At 44.6% G+C, this 25,198-nt stretch overlaps 1 protein-coding gene across 1 annotated transcript in view; it reads left to right on the top strand.

Moving 5' to 3' along the window:
• ARFGEF2 (ADP ribosylation factor guanine nucleotide exchange factor 2) overlaps positions 1 to 25,198 on the top strand; it is a 2,483,667-nt gene that overhangs the window by 640,711 nt on the left and 1,817,758 nt on the right. The gene's annotated exons all lie outside the window — the stretch shown is intronic.

Below are 25,198 nucleotides of genomic sequence, written 5' to 3'. Positions count from 1 at the left end.
GTATAAGAAGTCACATGCTCTTATACAACTGTGAATGAATGTGTGTAAGTCACATGCTTCTACCCATGCTCTTGCGTGTATGTTAATCTAAATATTAGGATGGTGGAACTTATAATAACCAGTCTTACAATACCTTTTGTATACCCACTATGCATTTTTTCTTTACTCACACTACAGATAGTACTGTTTTAATTTCCATGCTGTTCTACATATGTAACTTTTTTCTATCTATATTTAATAATTTCTAATGCATATTAATGTAAACCCTGTGAAGTGTTGAATTGTACTATGTTTTCCCTCTTATATCTGTAAGATTTGCTAAATTTTTGTTAAAAATTGTCAACTTTGTAATGCTTGTAGAGCTTTTCTCCCCGGGCCGCCACTGAAAATGGGTTTCTGACCCAGTGGACTTTCCCAGTCAAAAAATGTCAATTAATAAATAGTCAGTTCCATACTTGCATGACATGGTACGTATAGCGGACGTTTATGTAAACTTGTGTGTCTATTGGAGGGGGATCCTACACTCAGTTGAATTTGTGTTTAAAAAATCCCATTCTTAACTGTCACTGTAGGGATTCTTTTGCTTAGAGATGAATGTGTGAGCATAGAATTTCTTGGTCACAGATGAGCATGTGAACTTTCTATTTGTATAGGGAATTTCATATTTAACTACAAGTTTGGGTATCATGTTTCATTGTGCCTTCATAATGATCATTCTGACTTTGTACTCTAAAGTGAAGGCAATTATTTCATCTGTGCAGTGACGCACTTAAATCTCTGCAAACTGTTATATGAGACTGAAAGTATGGCAACACAGTAATATACATGTCTGTGGGTCTACTTCACTTGACCTAAATTTCATTTGACATAACACTCATTTCACTGATACGCATTTCGCCGACAGCTTACAATGCTGAATTTCAACATGCTAAATCTTAAACCATAAACAAGTATGCGTAGAACACCAATAACTAACCCTTTCCAGAAATTAAAAACTACTTACCCTCTTTACAGAAACGGGACAATGTACAATCAAACTAGGTGGGGGACTGTGCCTCACCCCCCCCCACAACTAATTATATATAGTAACTCCAGGATCACACTACAGTGGGGTAAAGGGCTTATACCTTTAACTTGTCTTGCAGTACTCTACACACCGAGCCTCAAGCTCTTCCCCCTTCCCATAATGCATCACACCTTCTCTAACTCCCCAGATCTCATTTGCTGTGTTTTGCGCACAAAATGTAGTTCCAGAGTCTCAGGACTGTCCGTTGTTGGGAGATGCGTTTTTCAAAAAATTTCTTTCTTATTATTCTAAATATATAAATATGTTTGTTTTCTGTTTTCTTCCCCTTCCTATCATTAGATCTCGAGGGCATTAGGGACCTTTAGACCTCTTCTCTCCCATCCTTTCTTACCGTTGGCAATCCTTTACCTGTTTGAAAACAAAAAAAAAATCTTTCCAGTATCTTAGTTGTCTCTTGTTGTGCTTTTTACTATTGTTGTTGTTGTTGTGGTGGTTGTTGTATTGTTTCTTCTGTTAGGTTTTCAGCCTTTAGTAGTGGCCAAGAAACCTACAGGTTTTAAATGATGCTCTTGTGAGCATAAGATCCTAAATTCAGTTGCTTAGGAACAGGGCATTTGGACACTGACTGCCTGGTGTGTGTGGCGTTTAACCCACAAGCCTTGGCCGACCACCAGAATAAGTTAATATTGAAAGGTCTTTTGCTTGCAACCTTTTCCTCAGGGATCAAAGCCCCTTTATGCATGCCAGCTCCGAAAGATCCCTTTCGGCTTCTTCTAGTGAGTCTTTGGAGCCAAGCCAGAAAAGATCCAGGCCCTCTGATCTGACAATCCTGGATCCGAGTGCAGCCAAACAAGTGTTGACTCCAGAAGAATCCTGTCATCTGTCGGCTGTGGTTCCTAGTGTCAAAAATCCCTCATTGGATCCTGTTGCTTCAGCCCCAGGGGGATCAAAATCTACCTTGGATCCTAGGCCTTGGATTAGGAACCAATCCTTTTTACTGGTTCTCCTACTCCAGGGACATCATCTTCAGATCCGAAACCTTCAGATCCTACTATTAGGACTCTTCTACCAACCTTCCAAACATAACCAGTCTCTCCAGCCCTTTCTGCAAATGTTTTTCAGATGCCAGCAAAATCTAGGCATGCTTCCTCTGCATCCTCCTACAGATCTTTTTGAGGCCAATATGGACAGGATGATGAGGAAATTCCTCAGGTTGCAGATCCAGATGGGGGTCCTGCCATTTCCGTCCCATCTAGGATCCGTGAGTGCTCCATCTCCTACTTTGCAGACTCCTTTTCCGATCCATCCCTCAGTTTCAGAAACCCAGGACCCTGGTTTTCCGAGAGAGTTGGAAGTTGGATCCAAGGAAGCTCCCTTCCTTGATTCTATGTCCCTGACTAGTGCTGCTCCCTCCTTGTTGGATCAGAGTGGGTCCCAGATCAGAGATGTCTGTACCAACACTGGGGGGCTGCTTTTGGCTCCAACATGGTGAGATTCATCGCTTCCCCTTGGGGCTTCGGGCCTCATCAGCTTGGGCCTGGTTCTGTCAGAAGGCATCAGATCTATGCCTGCCTCTACTCTCTCTCCTTCAGTAACTTTGGTTCCAATGGAGACTGTTTCCTTGGGCCCGTCAGCCTTCTGGGTTGCAGAAAGAACTTTCCCCAGGATTAGAGAAACATCTTGTCACTCCCAGGGTCTTGCCCCATCCTTCATCGGATCTGACCACTGAGCCCATCATACCTGCCTTAGGTTACACTGCCCTGAGGCGCCTCCAGACCACTCTGCCCCAAGGAGTCCCCACTTCTTCCAGTACCTCTCCAGGACTCACCATGGTAGATGTCCCTTGGAAGATGCAATGTAAAAGGAGGCAAATAGACTCCTCTGTGGAGTCTCTCATGGAGAACACAGACTTCAGTGAAGGAGAAGGATTCCCCAATCACCACCTGGCAATGTCTCCTATGCAGACATCCTGGAACTCCTTAAGCAAAAAAGTGACTGACCCTCCCAACCTCTCTGTTGAGGAATTTATGTTCCTGGAGGCTTTCGGGGCAGGCCAGTCTATGTCTTGGGTGTCTCCCTGAGCGGATGCCCTGATAGATTTAGTCTCCCGCTGGGCCTGAAAGGAACCAGACATGGTAGAGTCTTTCCCTAAGCATCCCGATAGGATTCTCAGCCCACCTTCCAATCGTCCACACCAGAGCAAAGGTGTTCCAGTAGATGCTGCTGTTGTTGCAGCAGCCACAAAGAAGGAGCTAGCTGATCAAAGCTCCACTGTCTATCCTCCAAATAAGGAGTCTAGAGGGATGGAGACATGTAAAGCAGATTTATACCTCATTCTGAGGTCATTTAAGTATTTGGCTCACTTATTTCAGAGAGATCTGATGAGGGAGCTAACCGACTCTCTTGTGGAGACCATGTTGGAGGAGGACTTGAAGGTTTCTCCCCAACTGGCTAGTCTTTATACCCTTGCAAATTTCTTGATGAGGTTGATTTTGCACATGGTGGAAGATGCCTCCTAAGCAGCCGTTGCAGGTATAGCTGTTAGGCGACAGGCCTGTATGTGGTTTTGTGACTTCGCGGACCACTTCCAAGCATCATTCATAAATGCTCCCTTTGACGGTTCCTCTTTGTTTGTACCATTAGTTAAAGATGCACTAACCCGTCCGCCATAGGGATCAAGATTTCTACCTCTGAGGACCTTCTCAAGGAATCAGAGAAGAGGGAAGAAAACTTGGTTCACAATGTCTCAAGGCTTTTTCCAGGACCCACTTGGAGCCAACTCCTCCAGAGGCAGAGGAGGAGGTTTTAATGTCAGAGGGGGTCTGCAGAATCAGGGTTTGAGGAAGCCCTTTCCTGACAGACCCTATTAGCGCTCCTGAAGCACTGCCCAACTGTTCTGCTTTGGAAGCCATCTGTCATTGCACCTAGACACCTGGGTAAACATAAACACCTGGGTGCTAAACATTATGTCCAGGGGTTATTGTATTCCCTTTTCCCTTCTTCCTTCAGGCCCCAGGAGGACACTTCCCAACATACCACCCAGTTGAGGGAGTACATTATTCAAAAAGTCCAAAAACTTGTACAAAAAAAAAGTCACCCAAAACGTCCCAACTGAACAAAAATGATTTGGAACTTATTCTCAGTCATTTTTATTGCCAAAGAAAATGCAGGACCTGAGACCTATATTAGACCTCAGCAATCTGAATCAGATTGTGAAGAAGTCAAAGTTCTGGATGATTAAGGTTCAATCCATTCTGCCATTTTTGTGAAAGGACGATTGGATGTACTTGGTGGATCTTCAGTATGTGTACTATCATATCAAAACAGACAGGTGCTCCAGAAGGTATTTGCGCTTTTGGCTGGGAGCCAGTCACTACCACTTCAGTGCACTGCCCTTTTAATTCTCCACAGCCCCCAGTTGTTTACCAAATGCTTGGCAGTGGTAGTGGCTCACCGAAGGCTAAAAGGATTCCAGGTGTTTCCTTGTGTAGACTATGGCTCTTCACTGCATCCACAAGGCATTAACTGCTTCAGTCTAGAAACAATGTAGTAAAGATCTTCAAACATCTGGGCATCATGTTAAATCTGGCAAAATCAAACGTGATTCCTCTACAAAACAAAGAATTAACAGGGACACAGTTGAACACGGTTACAAAAGTGGCTTCCTTAGCGAGGCATTGTATAATATCTCTTAAGACAACAGGTCCAGGACTTATTAGATATACCTTCTCCACCAGCAAAATTAGTACTTTGGGCTCTGAATTCACTGGCAGCTGTAATTGTTCTTCTCCCATTAGCAAGGTTCTTTATGAGAGTATTTCAGTGGACAATAGCAGTTCAATGTTCCATTCTCCACCAGACACTTTTCAGTTCCCAAAAAACTGTCTTCGATCTGCAGGAATCGTCTACAGTGGCAGATGCAATCAGATGACCTGTTTCTAGGCAGACCTTTTTCTCTCCCCACCCCAATAGCCACAGTGACCACAGACACTTCCCAGTGTGGGTGGGTGGAGCATTATCAAGGAAAGATGGTCCAAGGCATGTGGTCATCCATTGAGACCATTCTGCATATCAGTGTCTTAGAGATGAGAGCAGTCCTTTTAAAGTTGCAGAGCTTTCAGGACTTTTTCCCTCTTGGGATGATTGCAGTTCATACAGACAGCATCTCAGTAGTATGGTATGGGAACAAACAAGGAGGAACCCGCTCGTACCCGTTGTGCAGGATAGCCATAAGAGTTTGGGAATGTGTAATAGCTTCAGACTGCTTTCTAGTTACAATGCATACTCCGGGGAAAATCAGCATCCTAGCAGACAGACTCAGCAGATCTATTCTGACTCCTGACAAGTGGTCCCTCAATCGGTCAATAGAAAACAAGATTTTCAAATGTTGGGGCCAACCTTGTTGCGACCTCTTTGCCTTCCCCCAGAACTTCAAGTGCAGCATATTTTGCTCTGATCCACCTGGAGGGGGAGTCACTGAGGGATGCTCTATTCCATGATTGGCCCCTCTTACCCTCCTCTTCCTCTGATCCCAAAGTTTCTGCAGAAAGTCAGCAGGTTAAAGAGCTCAGTAATCCTCATTGCTGCTTTCTGGCCTAGTCATGTATGGTTCCCCTTTCTTTGGTCTCATCTGAAGTGTCCGCCTTGAATACTGGATCCAAGGCAGGATCTCATATCCCATCTTTCAGACATCCAGCCCCCCCCCCCCCAATCTCTGAACCCTAAGGTTGACCGCATGGTTTCTCCACTTCCAGTAATTGTAGGAAAGTCCAGGCTCGCCCCTTCTGTCAGTGATATAATCCTGGCATCTCAGAGGGCTTCCACTAAAAAGGTCTACAACAGAAAATGGAAGAGATTTTCTTTTTTGGGCCTCTAAAGAGAATAATCAACCCTTTCTCAGCTACCACTTCAGCTATTCTCCTTTTCTTAATCTTTTTCAAGAAGGAGCCAGTTTCTCTACCATTAAGCTTCAGCTGGGTGCCATATCCAATTTTCATGCTGGAAAGGGATATTCTTGTCTTTTTTTTCTTACTGGTTATGCAAGGTTTTCTTCAAGGGTATTTTTCTTTAGCCCTCCAATTAAAGACCCTTCTCCTCCTCCTTGGGATCTCGCGTTAATGCTGCAAGGCCTTACTCAGAAGTCCTTTGAACCAGCAGATAATTGAGACATGAAATTCCTTTCCTGGAAAACCGTTTTTCTAGTAGTAATTACTTCTGCTAAAAGAGTTTCAGAGCTTCAAACATTGTCAGTGAAACCTCCTTACATCAGTTTTCATAAAGATAGCTTATCATTAAGAGCAAATCCCTCCTTTATGCCTAAGGTAGCCACAGAATTGAACATTAACCAATCAGTTCAGTTACCAGTTTCTTTCCCCAATTTTTCAAACAAAGGAGAATATATTTTGCATTTCCTAGATGTTCACAGGTAATTACAGTAGAGTCGATTATCCAAACTTCAGTTATCCGAAACGTCGCTTATCCGAACGCAGTCTTCCAAAGTTTTTGGGTAGGAAAAATCATAAAGTCTAAATATGTAAACATTGTATGTATTTGTTTGTGCATGTTTTGAGCTTGTAGCAAGCTTTTGTGTGAAAAATATTCTTTATTATCCACTGGAATCGCTGAATGGTTGAAAAGTGTATTGCATGCAGGAAAAACAAGATTTTAGAAGTTTTGTATCTGGTTCAGTTGTATGTTATAACTACCCTAGGTTCCAATTAGTTTGGATAATTGAGACTCTACTGTGCATTTTTATCTCCACAGGACAAATAAATGTAGGAAGTCTGATCAGCTTTTTGTATCTTTATCAGCAAACCGTTCAGGTCAGGCATTTTCAAAGATTACTTTAGCCAAATGGATTACAGATTGTATTTCCTTCATTTATTCACAAAAAGGTGTTCCATTACCTTGACTACCCAAGGCTGATTCTAACAGATCTATTGGCTACATCATCTGCCTTCTCTTTCAGGGCCTCGACTGCTGAGATTTGTGCTGCAGCCACTTGGTCTAAGACCCACACCTTTTTTTCCCATTATAAATTGGATATTGTTTCTTGGAGCAGGGTGTCCTTTGGCTCTGTCATGCTCCGGCACATCCATCCTTGTGGGCCACCCAAGAGTTACGTAGCTGGGGACTCTGACCTCGCAGTGAGTAGGAATGAAAAGGACAACATCAGATTTAAAAGTCGTGTACTTACCGTGAGTTAAGTATCTGTGTTGTCCATTTTCATTCTTCCTCATTTCTCTCCCAACCATCCCCCAGCCTTGTGCCTTTGAGAAGTTCTTGAAGAAAATTCAAAACCCTTAGTTTCTGAGTTTGAGCCTCAGTTATTTTCTATTCTCTGCAGTATTACTATAGCCTGTTGAGCAGTAGAGCGCAAAGTTGATCTGGGGAGTTAGAGAAAGTGTGGTGCATTATGGGAAAAGGGTGGCTCTTGAGACTTGTTAACTAAATCTGGAAAAACAGCTGAGTAGACCCATCAGTGAGGAATAATAAAAATGGACAACACAGATGCTTAGTTATGGTAAGTACATAACTTTAAATTATTTGGGTTGTTTTCTCACTTGGATGCAACAACCAGCCTGCTTCAGAAGCTCTGGCTCTATCCTGCACCTCCCATTTGGCTGATGATTGGCCATCACCAGTCAAAAAAGTAGCAGCCAGAAAGAAGCGACTTCAGTACTTTATTGCTGCCTCACAGGAAGCAATTAAGGAGTTTCTCAGGAACAACATTCAGTCTTTGTTTCTGGTAGAAAAATCTTCTCTGGGAGCCCTTCCTCACATAATTATTTCCCCTTTTTTATGATCAGAGCATATTTTTCTAATTTTTGACAAAAAGTATAATTTTTTTTAATTTAATACACTCTGTATTTGTTTAAATACTGGTAGTCTCCTGTCATGAACAGCCTTACTAGTTTTAGAAGCGTATTTATTTTCTTCACAGTATTTTTTGTGCTAAAAGTGTACTCGTTTTGCAACTTTTGAGTTTAGGTGTTCTGTTTTGCTTACAGGAAGTCTTATAACTAAAGAAATTATTTGTAGTGCTTGTGTACATTTTGACAACAACCTGATCATTTGTTTTCAGTCATGATAGTGCAAGGAAAAGTCACTGTTAAGTCAGGGATTTTATTTATTGCTTGTATATCTATCATGCTTTTGGATCTGTTTGGAGAGGTATGTATGCACTGCTTGTGAACACTTTGTGACAACTTACCTTATGTCTGACTCTTGCCAGAACTGCTGACAAAAAATTAGGCTTCTTCCTAGGTCATTGCATGGAAACTCTCTCCAGTCCTGCTGGTCCTTCTTACACTGTACATAAAAAGAAAAAAAAAATACTAAAAGCATGTCCTTGCAGTCACCATTGGCTTAGTCAGTACCTCATCTGCTGGTAAAGGATCCTGTAGTGGCCCTTCATTATTCCTCAGCTTCACTCCTGTTCTCTAAGTTCTCTGGTTGCTTCTTCTGCTGTCACAAACCAGGAGTCAGACATGTCCTCTGTGGCTGTTCCCATTGTTCATTAAGGTCATGGCAGAACCATCTTCCTTTTTGAGTCTTGGAGATGCTCCAGACGATTCTTCTTGGGGTAGCCAAAGAAATAGACCTCTTGCATTAGACAAACAGTTATTCCCTAGTTTTTCTTCAAGGAAAAAAGAAACAAAAAGGTTAGGCATTGATGTTAAGTTGTCAAACTCGCCTTCATTCTTGCTGGATGGGTTCGGAGCCGATCCTCGGCTCCGACTCGGCACTTGCTAAGCTCGAGAACTCATTTTACCAGCTCGAGGCAACCCTATATCCCATGATGCAAGGCGTGACTACCTCAGATCTCGTTTGCCGCTTCGCGAAGAGGTCTCCTTTTTTACCAGCTCAGGTAAAGCTTCAATTTGTATCAGAGTAGTCAGGGTTTTTTCTCCCTTATCCTCCTATTTTTTATTTTTGGGTATATTTTATACTTATAGCTAATCTCCTACCCTATATTCCCCTTATTTTACGTCAGGATTTATTTCCTTTCTTCAGGCCTTAAGCCTCCCTCTCAGTTAATTCCTGTCAGGTTAGTGTTGTGTGTCTTTTGTGGGTTAACTGTGTGACTGTTGTGTGTCTGTGTATTTTTGGACATAATTATGTCTAAAGAAGTGAAGGTCTCAGGCTTCAAGAAGTGTGACTCGTGCTGTCAGAAAATGTCTCTGACAGACGGTCACACTTCTTGTGTGTACTGCCTGGGGCCTTTACACCTGCAGGACTCCTGTGCTATTTGTCACTCCTTTAGCCAGAGAGTCCTGCAGGAACGAAGAAACAAGCTGATTCTTCATGGCTTGTTAAAGCTAGAGGGTTCTCCGACCAAGGCTGGGTTGGTTAAGCCCTCTAAGCCATCTAAGGCCCAGGCTGTAGTTGTCAAGCCTTCGGCTGTGACTCCGACTCCTTCGGAGTCGAGATCGGCTCCAGCCGGAGCCGATCTTTCTACTTTGGAGGTTGTGGTGTCTGCTCCATCTGGCTCCGATACACAAACACCTATTACTTTGTCGGCTCCGGCCGGAGCCAATGTGTCTTTATCCAGTATTGGAGCTGATAAGTCTTCGGCTCCATCTGGAGCCGAGGGGTCTTCGGCTCCAATGGCTCCATCCAGGAAGAGATCTCGGTCTCCTTCCTTGGAGTCGATCCGTTCGGCTCCGGGATCTCCTCTTTTGTTGGAGCGGAGCCATCGGAGCCGATCTTCAAGATCTTCCAGGCTGTCAGACCACGATTTAGAGAGGGTGGTAAGCAGACTGTTGAAGTCACAGGCACTAGCCCAAATGCTCCATAGCCTGTCTCAACAGACGTCTGCTATTACTCATCCCCCTGAACTTCCTCCTCCGACTCTCCTTCAGAGTTCGGAACCGGAGCTTCTTGGAACGGTAACCGTGGGTGTGCCGTAGCCGATACTTCCCCTTTCGGCTCCGACGTCTTCGGCTCCGATCTCCTCCATGAGACCTTCTTTGGAGGGATCCGGTCGTCGGGTTTCCCTTGTCAGCTCCGAGGGGGCGAGTGGCATCGGACCCTTGTCCTACCCTGCTCTCCCTCTTGGAGCTTCGGCATTGGTGAGCTCGGCACCGACATCGGCTTCGGAGCCTTTTTTCTCGGTGGGGCCAGGGATTCCTGTTTCTTCGGAGCGGGATTCTTCTGGCCTCCCTGGGAGAGGAGCCTTCGAGGTGATGAGGAGTGTCCTAGCCCTTGAGCTAGGTCAACGGTCTATTCCTTTAGCTCCTCTATCTTTGGTGCCTGTTGATGTCTCTTGCCAGTCTCTTGCTCCCGGACCCAGAGATCCATCACCCCAGGTTTCCCCATTGGGAAGAACTTCCTCTTCCGAGGTTTCTCCTGATCCTGCAGCAGAAACCCCGCGCAAGAGGACGTGCAAGAGGAAGCACACAGACTCCCCTGAGTCTACTACATCAGATACCGACTTAGATGAGTCGGAGGGCTCCCCACGGTCCCCCTCTGAGGATGTCTCCTTTTCAGACATCCTGGAGCTCCTTAAGCAGAGGGGGAACTGGCCTTCCATGAACCCCTCCGAGGATGAGTCTGTATACCTGGAGGCTTTTGGATCTCGACCCTCCACCTCCTGGGTGTCTCCGCCTTTCGACCCACTCATGCAATTAGTGGCTCGGAAGGTGTGGGCAGCCCCGGATTCTGTGGAACCAGTTCCTAGGAGGCCATCCAAATTCATCACAGCCCCTTCAGACAGACGGTTTCTTTCTAAGGGTGTCCCGGTTGATGCTATGGTGGTGGCGGCGGCCACCAAGAAGGAACTTGCTGATCCTTCTGTGCCTGTCCATCCTCCTAACAAGGATTCTAGGACCATGGATAGGTACGGCAAGCGGATGTTTTCTTCAGCGACCTTTACTATGCGTTCGCTGAACTACCTTTGTCACTTTACCAGACTTCAGAGAGACATTCTCAAGGAACTAGGTGAAGTGGTTCAGGATCCTTTAGCGACTGGGGCTCAGGAAAAAATTGCCTCACAGCTAGGAATCCTCAATTCTTTGACTAACTCCTCCATGCGGCTCATTTCTTATGCAGCCGATGGAGCGAGTAGGGCCGCAGGCACAGGAGTGGCACTTAGGCATCAGGCCTGGATGCGGCTTTGTAATTTTGCAGACCCTTTTAAGGCGTCCTTCACCAATACCCCCTTTGACGGTTCGGCTTTGTTCGGACCTCAGGTGAAGGATACATTGACCAGATGTGAACAAGACGGCAAGACCCTTTCTGCCGTATGAGTCCATTTCTCCACCCCTTCAAGACCCTATCCAAAGGGTCAGAAGGGAGGGAAAATGTGGTTCTGTAAATCTCAAGGAGTCACGCCGGACACACGTGGTCAGTTTACCCCCAGAGGCAGAGGGGGTAATAATAATAGGCGCCACCCTCTGGGCAGAGGGGGTCCGCAGAATCAAGGTAGCATGGAGCCTCTCCCTGATAAACCCTTCCAGCATCCCTGAGGTGTTGCCCGACTGTCCACCCTTGGAGGCAATCGGGGGAAGATTGTCGCTGTACCCAGTAGCCTGGCGTTCCCTCTCTCAAGACAAATGGGTACAGTCGATCATATCCGAGGGCTACAATATCCCTTTCGAGAGGTATCCCGTTCCTCATCAATCCCTTCCAGATGTCTCACCCGGTCTAAGGGAATTGGCAAAGCAGAGGTATCAAAGCTCCTAGCAAAAAGAGCCATCCAAATAGTGCCAGCAGACCAAGTAGGATCCGGCATCTACTCAAGATTCTTTTTGGTCCCCAAAAGGACGGGAGATTGGAGACCAATTTTAGACCTCAGCAAACTAAACAAGTTTGTCAAGAAGGCAAGGTTCCGGATGGTCATGCTTCAGTCCATTCTACCCTTTTTGGGCAAGGACAACTGGATGTGCTCAATAGACCTTCAGGATGCATACTATCATATAAAGATTCACAGGCGCTCCAGAAGGTTTCTCCGCTTTCGGCTGGGGTCCAGTCATTTTCAGTTCAGAGCCCTGCCCTTTGGCCTCACTACAGCCCCCAGAGTGTTTACCAAATGTATGGCAGTGGTTACGGCTCATCTGAGACGTCAAGGATTCCAGGTGTTTCCGTATCTAGACGACTGGCTCCTCTCCGCCACCACCAGGCATCAACTTCTCAAGGCCAGAGACTACACTCTGCAAACCTGCAAACAATTGGGGATTTCAATAAACTTCGAAAAATCTTCTCTGTCGCCTTGCCAATCTATTACCTTTATAGGCGCAGAATTAAACACTGTCAGTATGTCAGCCAGACTCACAAAGCAAAGAATTCTGGACATTCAGAAGTATGTTCGGATCATATTACTCAGCAAGAAGATCAGAGCCAAATTTGTCCTGAAGGTTCTGGGTCTTATGGCTGCGGCCATTGTTCTACTGCCGTTAGCCCGCTTCCACATGCGTATTCTGCAGTGGATGTTGTTCGCTCAGTGGTCATTCCAGCAGCTCCCCATGAGTCACGAGATTTTTGTCACGCAGTCGTGCAAGAGTCATCTAATCTGGTGGATGTCTTCTCCTCTGCAACATCAGGGCCGACCATTTGTGCCCCCAGTTCCGGTTGCCACAGTCACTTCGGATGCCTCTCTGATCAGGTGTGGGGGGGGGCATTATCAGGGCAGGATGGTCCATGGGACTTGGCAACCCATAGAATACCATCTGCACATAAATGTCCTAGAGATGAGAGCAGTGCTTTTAACGTTGCAAGCCCTCAGCGACTTTCTTCCCTTAGGGACTATTGCAGTTCAGACGGACAACATGTCTGTAGTCTGGTATATCAACAAGCAGGGCGGGACCAGGTCCTACCCACTGTGTCGAGAAGCTGTCAGACTTTGGCAATGGGCGATCTCATCTCATCGGTTTCTGATAGCAACGCATATCCCCGGGAGATCCAACCTCTTAGCGGACAGACTGAGCAGAGCTATTCTCATGCCACACGAGTGGTCTCTCAAGCAGTCGGTAGTGGACGAGATTTTTCACAAGTGGGGCTTCCCTTCCTGCGACCTTTTTGCTACACCCCAAAACAGCAAATGCCCGGACTTCTTCACCCTTTTTCCTCTACCAGGCCATTCCCCGAGAGACTCTCTAACCCAGGATTGGCCCCGGGGACTTCTGTATGCCTTTCCTCCATTTCCACTGATACCACAAGTTATTCAGAAAGCTACTGTATTGAGAGCCAAGTTGATCCTCATTGCCCCTTACTGGCCTCGACAAATTTGGTTTCCGTCCCTGCATCGTCATCTCCTGGCGCAGCCTTGGCATCTGGACCCAGTTCCAGACCTTTTGACCCACCAGTCGGGTCAACCGCACCGGGCCATTCGTTCTCTCAACCACACTGCTTGGTTGCTCCACTTCCTTCCTTAGCCAGGCTTCCTATGATCTCTAACCCCATTAGGAATATCATAGTAGCTTCTCTAAAGTCCTCCACCAGAAAGATTTATGCTAGTAAGTGGAAACGCTTTTCTTTCTGGGCAAAGTCTAAACACTTAGATCCCTTTACTGCTCCAGTGCTTTCAGTTCTGGACTTCTTAGCAGAGATTTTTCAATCAGGGTCTTCTGCTTCTACAGTTAAAGTCCAATTGGCAGCAATCTCTAATTTTCAAGGTGGTTTAGCGGATCAAAACATAATGTCCCACAAGCTTTGCAAAGCCTTTCTCAGAGGTATATTTCTCCTGAAGCCTCCAATCAGAGATCCTCCTCCGCAGTGGGATTTGAACTTAATGCTGGCATCCTTGATTCTACCCCCCTTCGAACCGGCTGCTACGTGCTCCTTAAAGTTTCTTTCCTGGAAAACAATTTTCTTGGTGGCTGTTACTTCAGCTAGAAGGGTTTCTGAACTTCAGGCCTTTTGTGTCCGTTCCCCTTACTTGTTTTTTCACAAAGATAGGGTATCTTCAAGACCTAATCCATCTTTTTTGCCCAAAGTTGCTTCCCAGACGAATCTTAACCAATTTATTGATTTTGCCAGGTTTTTTTTCCCTAATTATTCAGACAAAGCTGAACAAAAACTTCATTGCTTAGATGTCCATCGTCAACTCCGATATTATTTGGACAGAACTAAACAATTCAGAAAATCTGATCAACTATTCCTTTCTTATGCAGAGAACAGAAAAGGTCTCCCAGTCTCTAAAGTGACCTTATCCAGATGGCTGTCTTCTATCATTTCTTATGTTTATCATCTTAGAGGCAAGCAACTGTCCTCAAAACCAAAAGCACATTCTACCAGGAGCCTATCCACATCCACAGCCTTTCAGGATAGGCTACCTATTAACACCATTTGTGCAGCAGCCACTTGGGCCACTCCTCTCACCTTTGTCTCTCATTACAAATTGGACTTGGCCTTCAGGGACAGGGCTAGGTTTGGTTCCACAGTTCTCAAGAGTCTGTTCCATTGAGCCACCCAGGATAGAGGTGCTAGGGACGCGGTCCCATCCAGCAAGAATGAAGGCGAGTTTGACAACTTAACATTTAGAAGTTATGTACATACCATAACGTTCCATGTTAGTTGTCTTCTCGCCTTCTTTCTTGGTCCTCCCTCCTTCCCCTGGCCTGGACTGATCTTGAGGTTGTACCTTCCTTTGTTGGGGTGTTGTCACTCTTTCCAAGAGTTCACAGTAGGAAGAGTCATTATTGTTAGTGGCCATCGGCCTAGTTTCTCCTACATTTAGTAATCTTCTTCCTTGGAAGAAGTGTTTTTTGGCAGGGTTTTCTTCTAGCTACCAAACGAGATCTGAGGTAGTCACGCCTTGCATCATGGGATATAGGGTTGCCTCAAGCTGGAAAAATGAGTTCTTGAGCTTAGCTCCGAACCCATCCAGCAAGAAAGAAGGCGAGAGAAGACAACTAACATGGAACGTTATGGTATGTACATAACTTCTAATTCATGTTAGGCTACATTTATGATACATAAAGATGATGTTCTTACCTTAGCCGGGAATGTATTGTGGCAGTTGGTTCTGTAATTCAAAAATCCTTACCTGAGCACTGATGTGATGCAGAAAATCTTGAAAATAGTCAGTCAGAAGAGTTCAACATTGATAGAGAGAGTTGTCTCCTATGGATTCCCATGGCTAGGACTCATGAATGTGGAGAAAGCACATCTGCCTCATCTCCTGTTGGAAAAGTTTTCTTTTTCTTATTCTGTTTCTAGGATGAATTGTCTTTTTGTGAGTACCAGTAGAAGTTCTATCAGAAATGATTTAATGCTGCTTACAATAGTCCCAGTTCCCAATCTTCAGTTCTTAAAAAGGCAGATAGTCTAAGAGTTTCCCAGGCTTAAAAAAAAATCTTATTTTCTCACCTTTGACTTGGTCCTGTAATCATTTATGCCTCCGTGTCAGCTGGCTGTGGGCATTTGGTATACCTTAACCCCTCTTCAGGGGATAAAGAGGCTTTGGTGTTGGACAGATTTGGGAAGAGAATTTTCTCTTCAGTCACTTTGGCCTGTAGAATTCTGAAATAGCAAGGCAGTATGTAGTAGTGTGTTACATTGTGCTGAACTTTAGCTTTTAGAGGATGCATTATTTCTGAATCCCATTATTTCTAATGTAACCCTTTGCAGACTACTGGGCGTTGTCATATGTTTTTATTTAGACAAATTTCTCACCTTTGCTGACTTTTTTCCCCAGGAGTAAGGAGTCTTTCTTCACTAGTCTGGGGTTCCAGACACTTATTCAAAACCCCTCTTTGACTCTGTCTTACAGGATTGGGTTTCTTGGGCTCATGAGGACCCAACATTATCATGTTCTGCAATTTCAGATTCCAGTTTGGTCTGTAACAGAAAGCAACTGCATGGGGGGGTGACTATGCATAGTTCAGAATTGAAGTTTCCCTTTTTTCCTTGTATCCCAACACAGTTTGTATCACCAAATGCTTCAGACTTTGCTTGGAGAGCAGTTTTGGTAAGGGTGAAAAGATGTGGCTTATGGGACATGCCATACAGGGCAAAGTACATCACTGTAGCAGAACTCCTTAAGACAACCAGCAGTTGCAAATAGAGTATATCCACAAAACCAGAGTTCTACTAAAAAACCTCTATGCAAAAATGGTTCAACTGGTGAAGTAGGACCCAAAACACAATGCTGGAATCGAAAAATCTTCTTTAATGCAGTACAAAATAAAACGAGCGCTTTCACCTGGCGATCCCAGGCTTTTTCAAGTTACAATAAAAGTGTGGCAATGCAGTGTATATATACTTAACTGCTAAGCCAATTGTTCAGTTAAACATCACAGATTAAAATAATTAAAAAAATGATTAATTAAACAATTCATCAAATTAAAAAGCAGCTTGGAATTTTCCAAAACAACTTGACGTCAAGTGCTTCAGTGCATATTGTGTCTCATAAAACCTTAAGTTTAAAGCAGAAAATAGAGTGTACTTTAAACAAAATGATAAATAAATCACAAGTAAAATACATATGACAACTAGTTGTATATTTGCAAACTGTCAAAGCTTTTAGCTAACAGTAGCTTAATTAAAATTAGAGCAGTAGACAACTAGAAACAATATCCTACAACTCTGCTGTCAAATTACAAGAAGATTCTAAAAATCATTAAGGGGCAATGTAATACAAACGAAGCAAAGGATTTAAAAAAGTATGTATGAAAAAGGGGATGCCACAGCAATATGCTGATGTAATCATGGTGAAATAGGATGACTGATAAACATGTGTTTTATGTTTGAGTCATCACCAAAAAACAGGTGTATATAAAACCTATGTGTTACCCAACCAGATTGATGTAAAATGTTCAACAACAGTACCATGACTGTGAAACCCATGTAAATGCTTGTGAAGATTATCATGAGTGTGTAAATGAATAATACATTAATATCTAATGAAACAGTTCATTGCGTAAACAAGGAAAAATATATATTGTGAACTACAAAAAATTATAGCTTGTCCCCGTTTGCCTTAAGAACACAAGCAAGACTGACACTGTCATTCATGCCCGGAAACTTGGTGGCATCCAACTTAAGCTGCCATATCAATTCTATATTGTTGTCTAATTGTTTCTAGTTGTCTACTGCTCTAATTTTAATTAAGCTACTGTTAGCTAAAAGCTTTGACAGTTTGTAAATATACAACTAGTTGTCATATGTATTTTACTTGTGATTTATTTATCATTTTGTTTAAAGTACACTATTTTCTGCTTTAAACTTAAGGTTTTATGAGACACAATATGCACTGAAGCACTTTACGTCAAGTTGTTTTGGAAAATTCCAAGCTGCTTTTTAATTTGATGAATTGTTTAATTAATCAATTTTTTAATTATTTTAATCTGTGATGTTTAATTGAACAATTGGCTTAGCAGTTAAGTATATATACACTGCATTGCCACACTTTTATTGTAACTTGAAAAAGCCTGGGATCGCCAGGCGAAAGCGCTCGTTTTATTTTGTACTGCATTAAAGAAGATTTTTCGATTCCAGCATTGTGTTTTGGGTCCTACTTCACCAGCTGAACCATTTTTGCATACAGATTTTTTAGTAGAACTCTGGTTTTGTGGATATACTCTGTTTGCAACTGCTGGTTGTCTTAAGGAGTTCTGCTATGCTGATTTCCCGCTTATGTTTGATTCAAAGTACATCACTGTCAAAGGGATAGTGAGTGGTATCCGTGTTGTCATATGTCTCTCTCTCTCGTTTTTTTTTTTTTTTTTATATCTATGGTCGCCGGGACCCTTGCCTGTGATTATAGACAACACCACAGTGGTGTAGCACTTCAGCTAACAGAGAGACACCAGGTCTTTCCCTCTGAGCCAGCTGGCTGTGATACCTTGGGAGGCAGCTGTTCAGCATTTCTTGAGCCACCAAGCCTCTCATATCCTGTCAAAGTAATATGTATTCACAGACAAGCTGAGCAGGACCTGGATAGGCACTCACTATGTAAATTACAGAAGAAGGTCTTCCTGGGATTGATCCATTTGTGGGGAGCACTGTAAGTAGATTTGTTATCCTCCTTTTGAAAGATGCATTTCCCCTCTCATCACTAATGTACTGTATCATCCTGTCTATTTGGAGGGACTCTTCAAACATCTTTGTGGCAACTGACCTCAGACCCAGGCAACATTGGTTTGCCATTCTTGTGGAACTGGGCAGGGGCAATTGCCACAGTGTTCCTCACATATTCAGTCTACTCCCACAAGGCAGATAAATATATAAAACAATCTAAATTAGTTTACTTCATTTGCTCTTCAACTTGTGGGTCCTCGGATCCATATCGTATCCGACACAGCCGCATTTTCCAGCTGTGGCTCCGAGCTCCATGCTCCTCCCCTTACCCATAATGCCCCTGTCTCCCTTCAGATCTCATTTGCCGCCTGAGAGGAAGCAGCATGGTCCAAGCTCCATTGCAGTTTAAAGTGTAAAATTTAACTTTTGATATTTTTCTAACTATCCCTTTCATTCCTAATCCTTTCTGTACCTTCCCCCAGGCCCTTTCTCCACTGGCTCTCCCAGCCCACGTCGGTGGCGTCCTCCCGCTCTACCTGGAGCCTATCTGAAGTGAAGATGGACAAGATGATACAGAAATTTATCCGCACTCATATCCAGATGGGGGTCTTGCCAGGGCCTTCTTCCACCGAAGCATGCGCCTTCCAACCAGTATTTAGTCCGACCCGACCCACGGTTTTGGAGCTGTTGGATCCGAGGATGGTCTGAGTCGAGGGGTCGGTGCCAATGATACCAGGTACCTCAATGCTGGCTAGTGCCCTGAGTGTGTCGGATCTGACTAGATCGGATCCGAGCTCTTGGAGCCGTAGCCTCGGGGTTGGATCCGATCTCGGCTCCACCTCCCCAGTTGGATCTGGGGGAGCGACTTCTGACATTTTAGCCCAGGAGGTCCGCTCCCCCTCTACATTCGACATGGTGGAAAGGGTTCTTGCAGGGTCAAGGCCTCTGGCTATTTCGTCTTTGGAGTTCCTACAGGCCCCCCCTGGTCGTGAGTGCAAATCCGACCGTCTTGCCCTCTCAGCGACAGCCCTTAGCCATAATGCCCCAGGACGTTCCGACCTTGGAACAACCCACTTGTGAGACTTCCCCAGAGAGCCCCCCTCAGGAGTTGCCCCCCCCCCCTCGGCAAGCATACTTGTAAAAGGAGGCACTTGGACTCTCCTCCAGAGTCATTAAATCCAAAAAACAACTTCAGGGTAAAGGTACCTTCAGTGTAAGCACAAATGGCAAATATACGTTTATTCCCTTTCAAAAAATATTCTGCAGTTAAAAAAGTTTATAAAAACCTTAACATAAATAATATATATATATATATATATATATATATATATATATATCTCTATATATATCTATATATATATATTTCTATATATATTTATATATATATATATAATTTTATAGGTGAAAGCATTAATCTAAAGCTCACACACACACACACACACACACGCACACATATATATATATATATATATATATATATATATATATATATAATTTCATTAGAATAATATAAATATATCTATTCAAACCATTAAGTATAACAGTGAAACTTTTAAGAAACTACCTAAAAAATCCCCATATAAATATATATATATATATATATATATATATATATATATATATATATATATATATATAAAAACTCTTCATATTTAAAGCAATATGAATAATAAATCTACACATAGTTAAGGCCATCGACATATGTTAACATCTGTGTCTATGGATATATTTTATAGCCCATACCTCAGTGTGGCTGATTTAGATAGGTTATGGAGATGTAGTATTTTGGCGCCTTTTTTGCTATTTAAATGCCTAGAAAATGTAATTGAATGTATGTCTGAAGAAGGGTTTAGATGTAACCCAAAAGCGCTTACTATCTTGATTGTCTGTCTCAATAAAAGAACTGAAACTTAGAGTCGTGGTGGTACGTGGTGCATTGCATTTTTGGAAAATATCTCCTCCAGAGTCCCTCACAGAAGACACAGACCTGGATGAAGGGGAAGGTTCCCCAAGATCACCCCCCCTAATCCTACACCAAAGAGGGGGGTGGTCCACCGCAAAACCAAACTCTGATGAGTCCGTGTTTCTGGAGGCATTCGGCTTGGGTCCGTCTCCCTCTTGGGTGTCCCCTCCTGCCGATCCACTCGTGGATTTGATTACATCTAGGGTAGTGAAGGAACCAGACACCGTAGAGCCAATGCCCAAGCACCCGGACAATGTCTTAAGCCCTCCCACAGACAAATTATACTGGCAGAAAGGGTCCCCTGTAGATGCAGTGCTGGTGGTGGTGGCCACCAAGAAGGAACTCGCCCAGGAGAGTTCCACAGTCCATCTGCCTAACTGAGAGTTGAGGACATTTTGTTCGCTTTGGGAAGTGAGTCTATGCTTTAGCGACCTTCTGCATGACGGTGATGAACTACATGGTGCATGTTGTTTGACTCGAGAGAGATCTGGTCAAGGTAGTCATGGAGTCGACCCCAGAGTCCATGACGGCAGAGGATAGGAAGGCATTTGATGAACGAATGGCCACCATAAAATCTGTAGCCAACACATCCATGCATTTGCTCTCCCATGCCACAGAGGGAGCCACACGGGTGGCAGGGTCAGGTGTTGCCATCCAGCGTCACACCCGGCTTTGCTTATGTCTATTCAGTGAGCCCTTTAAGGCGTCTTTTACCAATGCTCCTTTTGATGGTTCTTCCCTTTTTGGGAAGACAGTCAGAGAGTCTTTAGTCCAGAGTGAGAAGGATGGGAAGACACTGTCTGCTATCGGTGTCCACTTCTCACTGCCTCAAAGGTCCTTTTCCAGGAACCAGTGAGGCCAGAAGATGTGGTTCAGCAAGTCTCATGCATTTTCTCGGGATGCTCAGGACTCACCTTCCCCCAGAGGCAGAGGGGGATACGACAGATGCCGGCCTAGAGACAGTGGGGGTCCTAGGAATTTCGGGTCCTGAGAACCTTTCTCAGATGAACCCGAACAGCAACCCTGAGGGGTTGCCTGGCTGTCAATCTCTGGAGGCAGTTGGGGGTCATTTGTCGCTTCACCCACTAGCATGGGAGCCCATCACTACAGATCAGTGGGTGCTGCGAGTCATATCCAGAGGCTGTTTCTTCCCCTTCAAGGATCCACCCATTTCCAACAAAACCCTCCCAGATGTTCCACCCATGCAGCAGGAGGAAGCACTAGTGCATGTAGAGACTCACTGCTGAGAAAATGAGTCATCCAATCAGTTCCCCCAGACCAGTCTGGATCCGGGGTTTATTCCAAGTACTTTTTAGTGCCAAAAAAGACCGGGGGACCTCAGAACAATATTCGTTTCTGTCTGGGAGCCAGTCATTATCAATTTTGAGCCCTCCCCTTCAGTCTCACCACAGCTCCCTGGGTATTTACCAAGGTAATGACAGTGATAGCGGCTCACCTGAGGCTTCAGGGCATTCAGTTCTTTCTGTATCTGGATAATTGGCTCCTTACTGCCCCCTCAGAGCATCTACTATGTCAGGCCAGGGACTCCTTCCTTCAGTTAGCCAACAAGTTGGGCGTCATGATCAGTATGAACAAGTCTGCCCTTCAACCGGTCCAGGTTCTAGATTTCATTGGGGCATGGCTGGACATAATACAATCACAGGTGTCCTTCACCTCAGACAGGTTACGCAGCTTGAGGCTACACGTCTTATACATTCTTCAGACCCATTTGCTAACAGTTGAAGCGATGTTAAGAGCTTTAGGTTCTCTGGGGGCGACGATAAATCTTCTCCCCATGGCACACCTTCATATGAGGGTACTGCAGTGGACTCTAGTGGTACAGTGGTCACTGTTGGACCTTCCCTTATCCTTTCCAGTGAGAATTTCAAAAGCATGCAGGGACTCTCTTTGGTGGTGGATTCAGTCCCCGGATCTTCTCAAGGGACGCCCCTTTCAACCTCCTTTACCTCAAACCATGGTGACCACGGACGCCTCCCTTCTTGGGTGGGGGGGCATTGCTTGGGAAGGACAGTCCAAGACACACAGTCCCCTTTCGAGACCTATCTGCACATCAGTGTTCTAGAGATGAAAACAGTTCTTTTAGTGTTGCAGGCCCTTCATGCTCATCTTCCTCTGGGAATGATTGAATTTCAGATGGGCAGCATGTCAGTAGTCCGGTATATCAACAAACAGGGGGGAACCAAATCTTATTCCTTATGGTGAGAGGCCATGAGAGTGTGGGAATGGGCGGTCTCCACCAGCCATTTTCTGGTGGCAATGCACAGCCCGGGACAGTCCAACATTTTAGCGGACAGGCTCAGCAGATCTATCCTGATGCCTTACGAGTGGTCTCTGAAGCCTTCATTAGAGGAACAGATCTTCCTAGAGTGGGGTCGTCCTTGCTGTGATCTATTCGCATCTCCTTCCAGCGCGGAATGCAGAGAGTTTTTCGCTCTGAACCCCCACCGGGGGAAGTCCCCAGAGATGTTCTGATTCATGCTTGGCCTCCTGGGCTTCTATATTCATATCCCCCTCTTCCCCTCATGTCAAAGTTTCTGCAGAAAGCCCAAAGGCTGGGGAGCACTATGATCCTCATAGCCCCATTCTGGCCTTGTCAGGTTTGGTTTCCCTTACTCAGGTCTACCTAGTTCCACCATGGACCTTGGATCCGGTCCTGGATCTACTCTCACATCCCTCTGGGATTCCTCATCCAGATCTGGATAGTCTGAAGCTCACTGCTTGGCTGCTCTGATTCCCATGATTCTTAGGACTCCCAGTCTATCATCTCCCATTAAATCCATTCTGGTGACGGCTCATAAATCGTCTACCAGGAAAGTTTATTGCAGTAAATGGAAACGTTTTTCTATTTGAGCCATTCGGAGGTCTTTGGACCCTTTCACTGCACCACTTTCAGCGGTTTTAGATTTCCTAGCTAGCATTTTTCATCAAGGTGCTAGTTCTTCAATGGTGAAAGTGCAGCTAGCTGCCATTTCTAATTTTCATGTTTGGATAGACATGTCTTCGTTGGCCTCTTCTAAACTTTCCTCAAAGGTGCCTTTCTTCTCAGACCTCTGGTTAAGGACCCCATTCCTCCGTGGGACCTTACTTTGTTGTTTCTCCTCTCTTTGAGCCTGCGCCATCTGTGGATCTTTGATTTTTGACCTGGAAAGCTGCCTTCTTGGTTGCAGTTACATCCACTAGAAGGGTGTCGGCGCGTCAAGCTCTTTCTATCAAAGTCCCTTATATGATCTTTCACAAGGATAGAGTGTCGCTACGCCCTAACCCATCCTCCTTTCCCAAGGCCGCCTCAGAGGCCAATATCAATCAGATTGTTAACTTACCTGTATTTTTTCCAAACTACCAGAACAAAGAGGAATACAAATTACATCTACTGGTAGTTCACAGGCAGTTGACGTTTTATCTGCACAGGATTAAACCTTTCCGTAAGTCTGATCAGCTTTTTGTGTGCTATGCCAAGCCCTTCTTAGGTAAACTTGCCTCAGAAGTGACTATTGCCCGCTGGATTTCACAGTGCATTGGCCGGGTCTATTCAAATAGAGGTTTGTCTCTTCTGGGAAAGGTGAAGGCTCATTCAACCCAATCTATGGCTACGTCAGCAGCCTTTTGGTCTAGGGTCTCTCTGGATGAGATTTGTTCAGCTACTACTAGGGCCTCATCTCATACCTTTATTTCTCATTATAAACTGGATTTGGTCTCTAGGTGTAGAGCATCCTCTGTTTCTGCGGTGCTCCGGAATATCCTTCCATGAGGGTCTCCCAAGGGTTACATAGCTGTGGACTCTGTCCCACAGGTTGAAGAGCAAATGAAGTAAACTACTTCAGATAAAGAAGTTATGTACTCAGCATAACATTCCATCTGAGTAGCTCTACGTCATTTGTCTTCAACCGTTCACCCTCCTTCCCCCTAACCTTATCCTTTGGAGTTCGACACGTCCTTTGTATCGGACAGTTGTTGCTGGGATCTTTGGTTCTGTCAGGGCTAAAGTTCCTTTGTGATTGTGTTGGAGGATAAGGTGCTGTTTGGTCGGGTATCTGTTGCATGTTAAGCAGCAGTATCGATATGAAGGGAGATAGGGGCATTATGGGTAAGGGGAGGAGCATGGAGCTTGGTGACGTAGCTGGAAAATGCAGCAGTGTCTGATCCGATATGGATCAGAGGACCCAAAGGCTGAAGACAAATGAAGTAGAACTACTCAGATGGAATGTTATGGTGAGTACGTAACTTCTTTTTATAGGTATTTCTTAGTTTCCATATTTTGCCTGTGCTTGCTTTGTTCAATTCACTTCTCTCCTTTCAGTACCTTTACCATGTCAGAAAGGGGTTTTAGGAAGTGTGTAGGATGCGGTCACAAGATGCCTTTTTCAGACAAGCATACTTTATGTATACAATGCTTAAGACCAGAACATCTAAATAAGCAGTGCGATATCTGTGAGGCATGTAGACCTCGGGCCCTCACAGATATAATTTTAAAAGTGTTGCTGCCTAGACCTTTTCTCAAGCCATCACTGGGGCTCGATCCTTCACTACTACTACTTCACAAACTCAAATTACAGGGACCAAGGCTAGAGATCATGCTAAAAGATACAGGTCTGTTGATGTACCCTCCTCAGTGGAACCCCCAAAAAAATACCAAGGTCGAATTTGACTTCCACAGCTCCAAGCAAGCCTTCAGATTAAACAAAGATGGTTTCACCAGATCCTAAAAAGAAGACTACATCAGGCCTAAGTTCTCAGATCCAATAACCATTCCCAGGACTGTCTACTCGCCTTCTTTGGATCTTTTACCTTCTAGGGTACCCTCTGCTTTCCTGGAGTGGCACTGTAGGCCTTCATCCTTGGTATCCTCATATTCTTCAAAAAGCCGAACTGAAGCTGATGTGGCTAGGATGGGTGAAGGAGTTGGTCGCTGAACAACTTCAGAGAAGTGCCCTTAGAATCCCCTACCCCATCAGATCAGTGACCTCCATCACCGTCCATCCCTCCTCCTCTGACCTGACACTTGGTTTCAGAGTTTCAGGATCCAAGTGTTCTGGGCCCATTTGGGTCAGCTCTGAGGAAGCTGGGTTCTTCAAATCTGACTGTGACTCTTTCTGATCTGAACAGCTTTTGAAGTTGAGGCTTCCTTCTGATCGTGGGAGGGAGTGCAGTCAATTCCAAGGTTTTCAGCGCAGTCTCTTCCTCTTGGAGCTTTGGTGTTTGGTAGTTTGGCTCTGGCTTCCTCCTCG

This window comes from Protopterus annectens, chromosome 12.part0 (assembly GCF_019279795.1).
Source record: "Protopterus annectens isolate FY-2018-M chromosome 12.part0, PAN1.0, whole genome shotgun sequence".
Lineage (NCBI taxonomy): Eukaryota > Metazoa > Chordata > Ceratodontiformes > Protopteridae > Protopterus > Protopterus annectens.
This window is presented reverse-complemented; position numbering and strand designations above follow the sequence as displayed.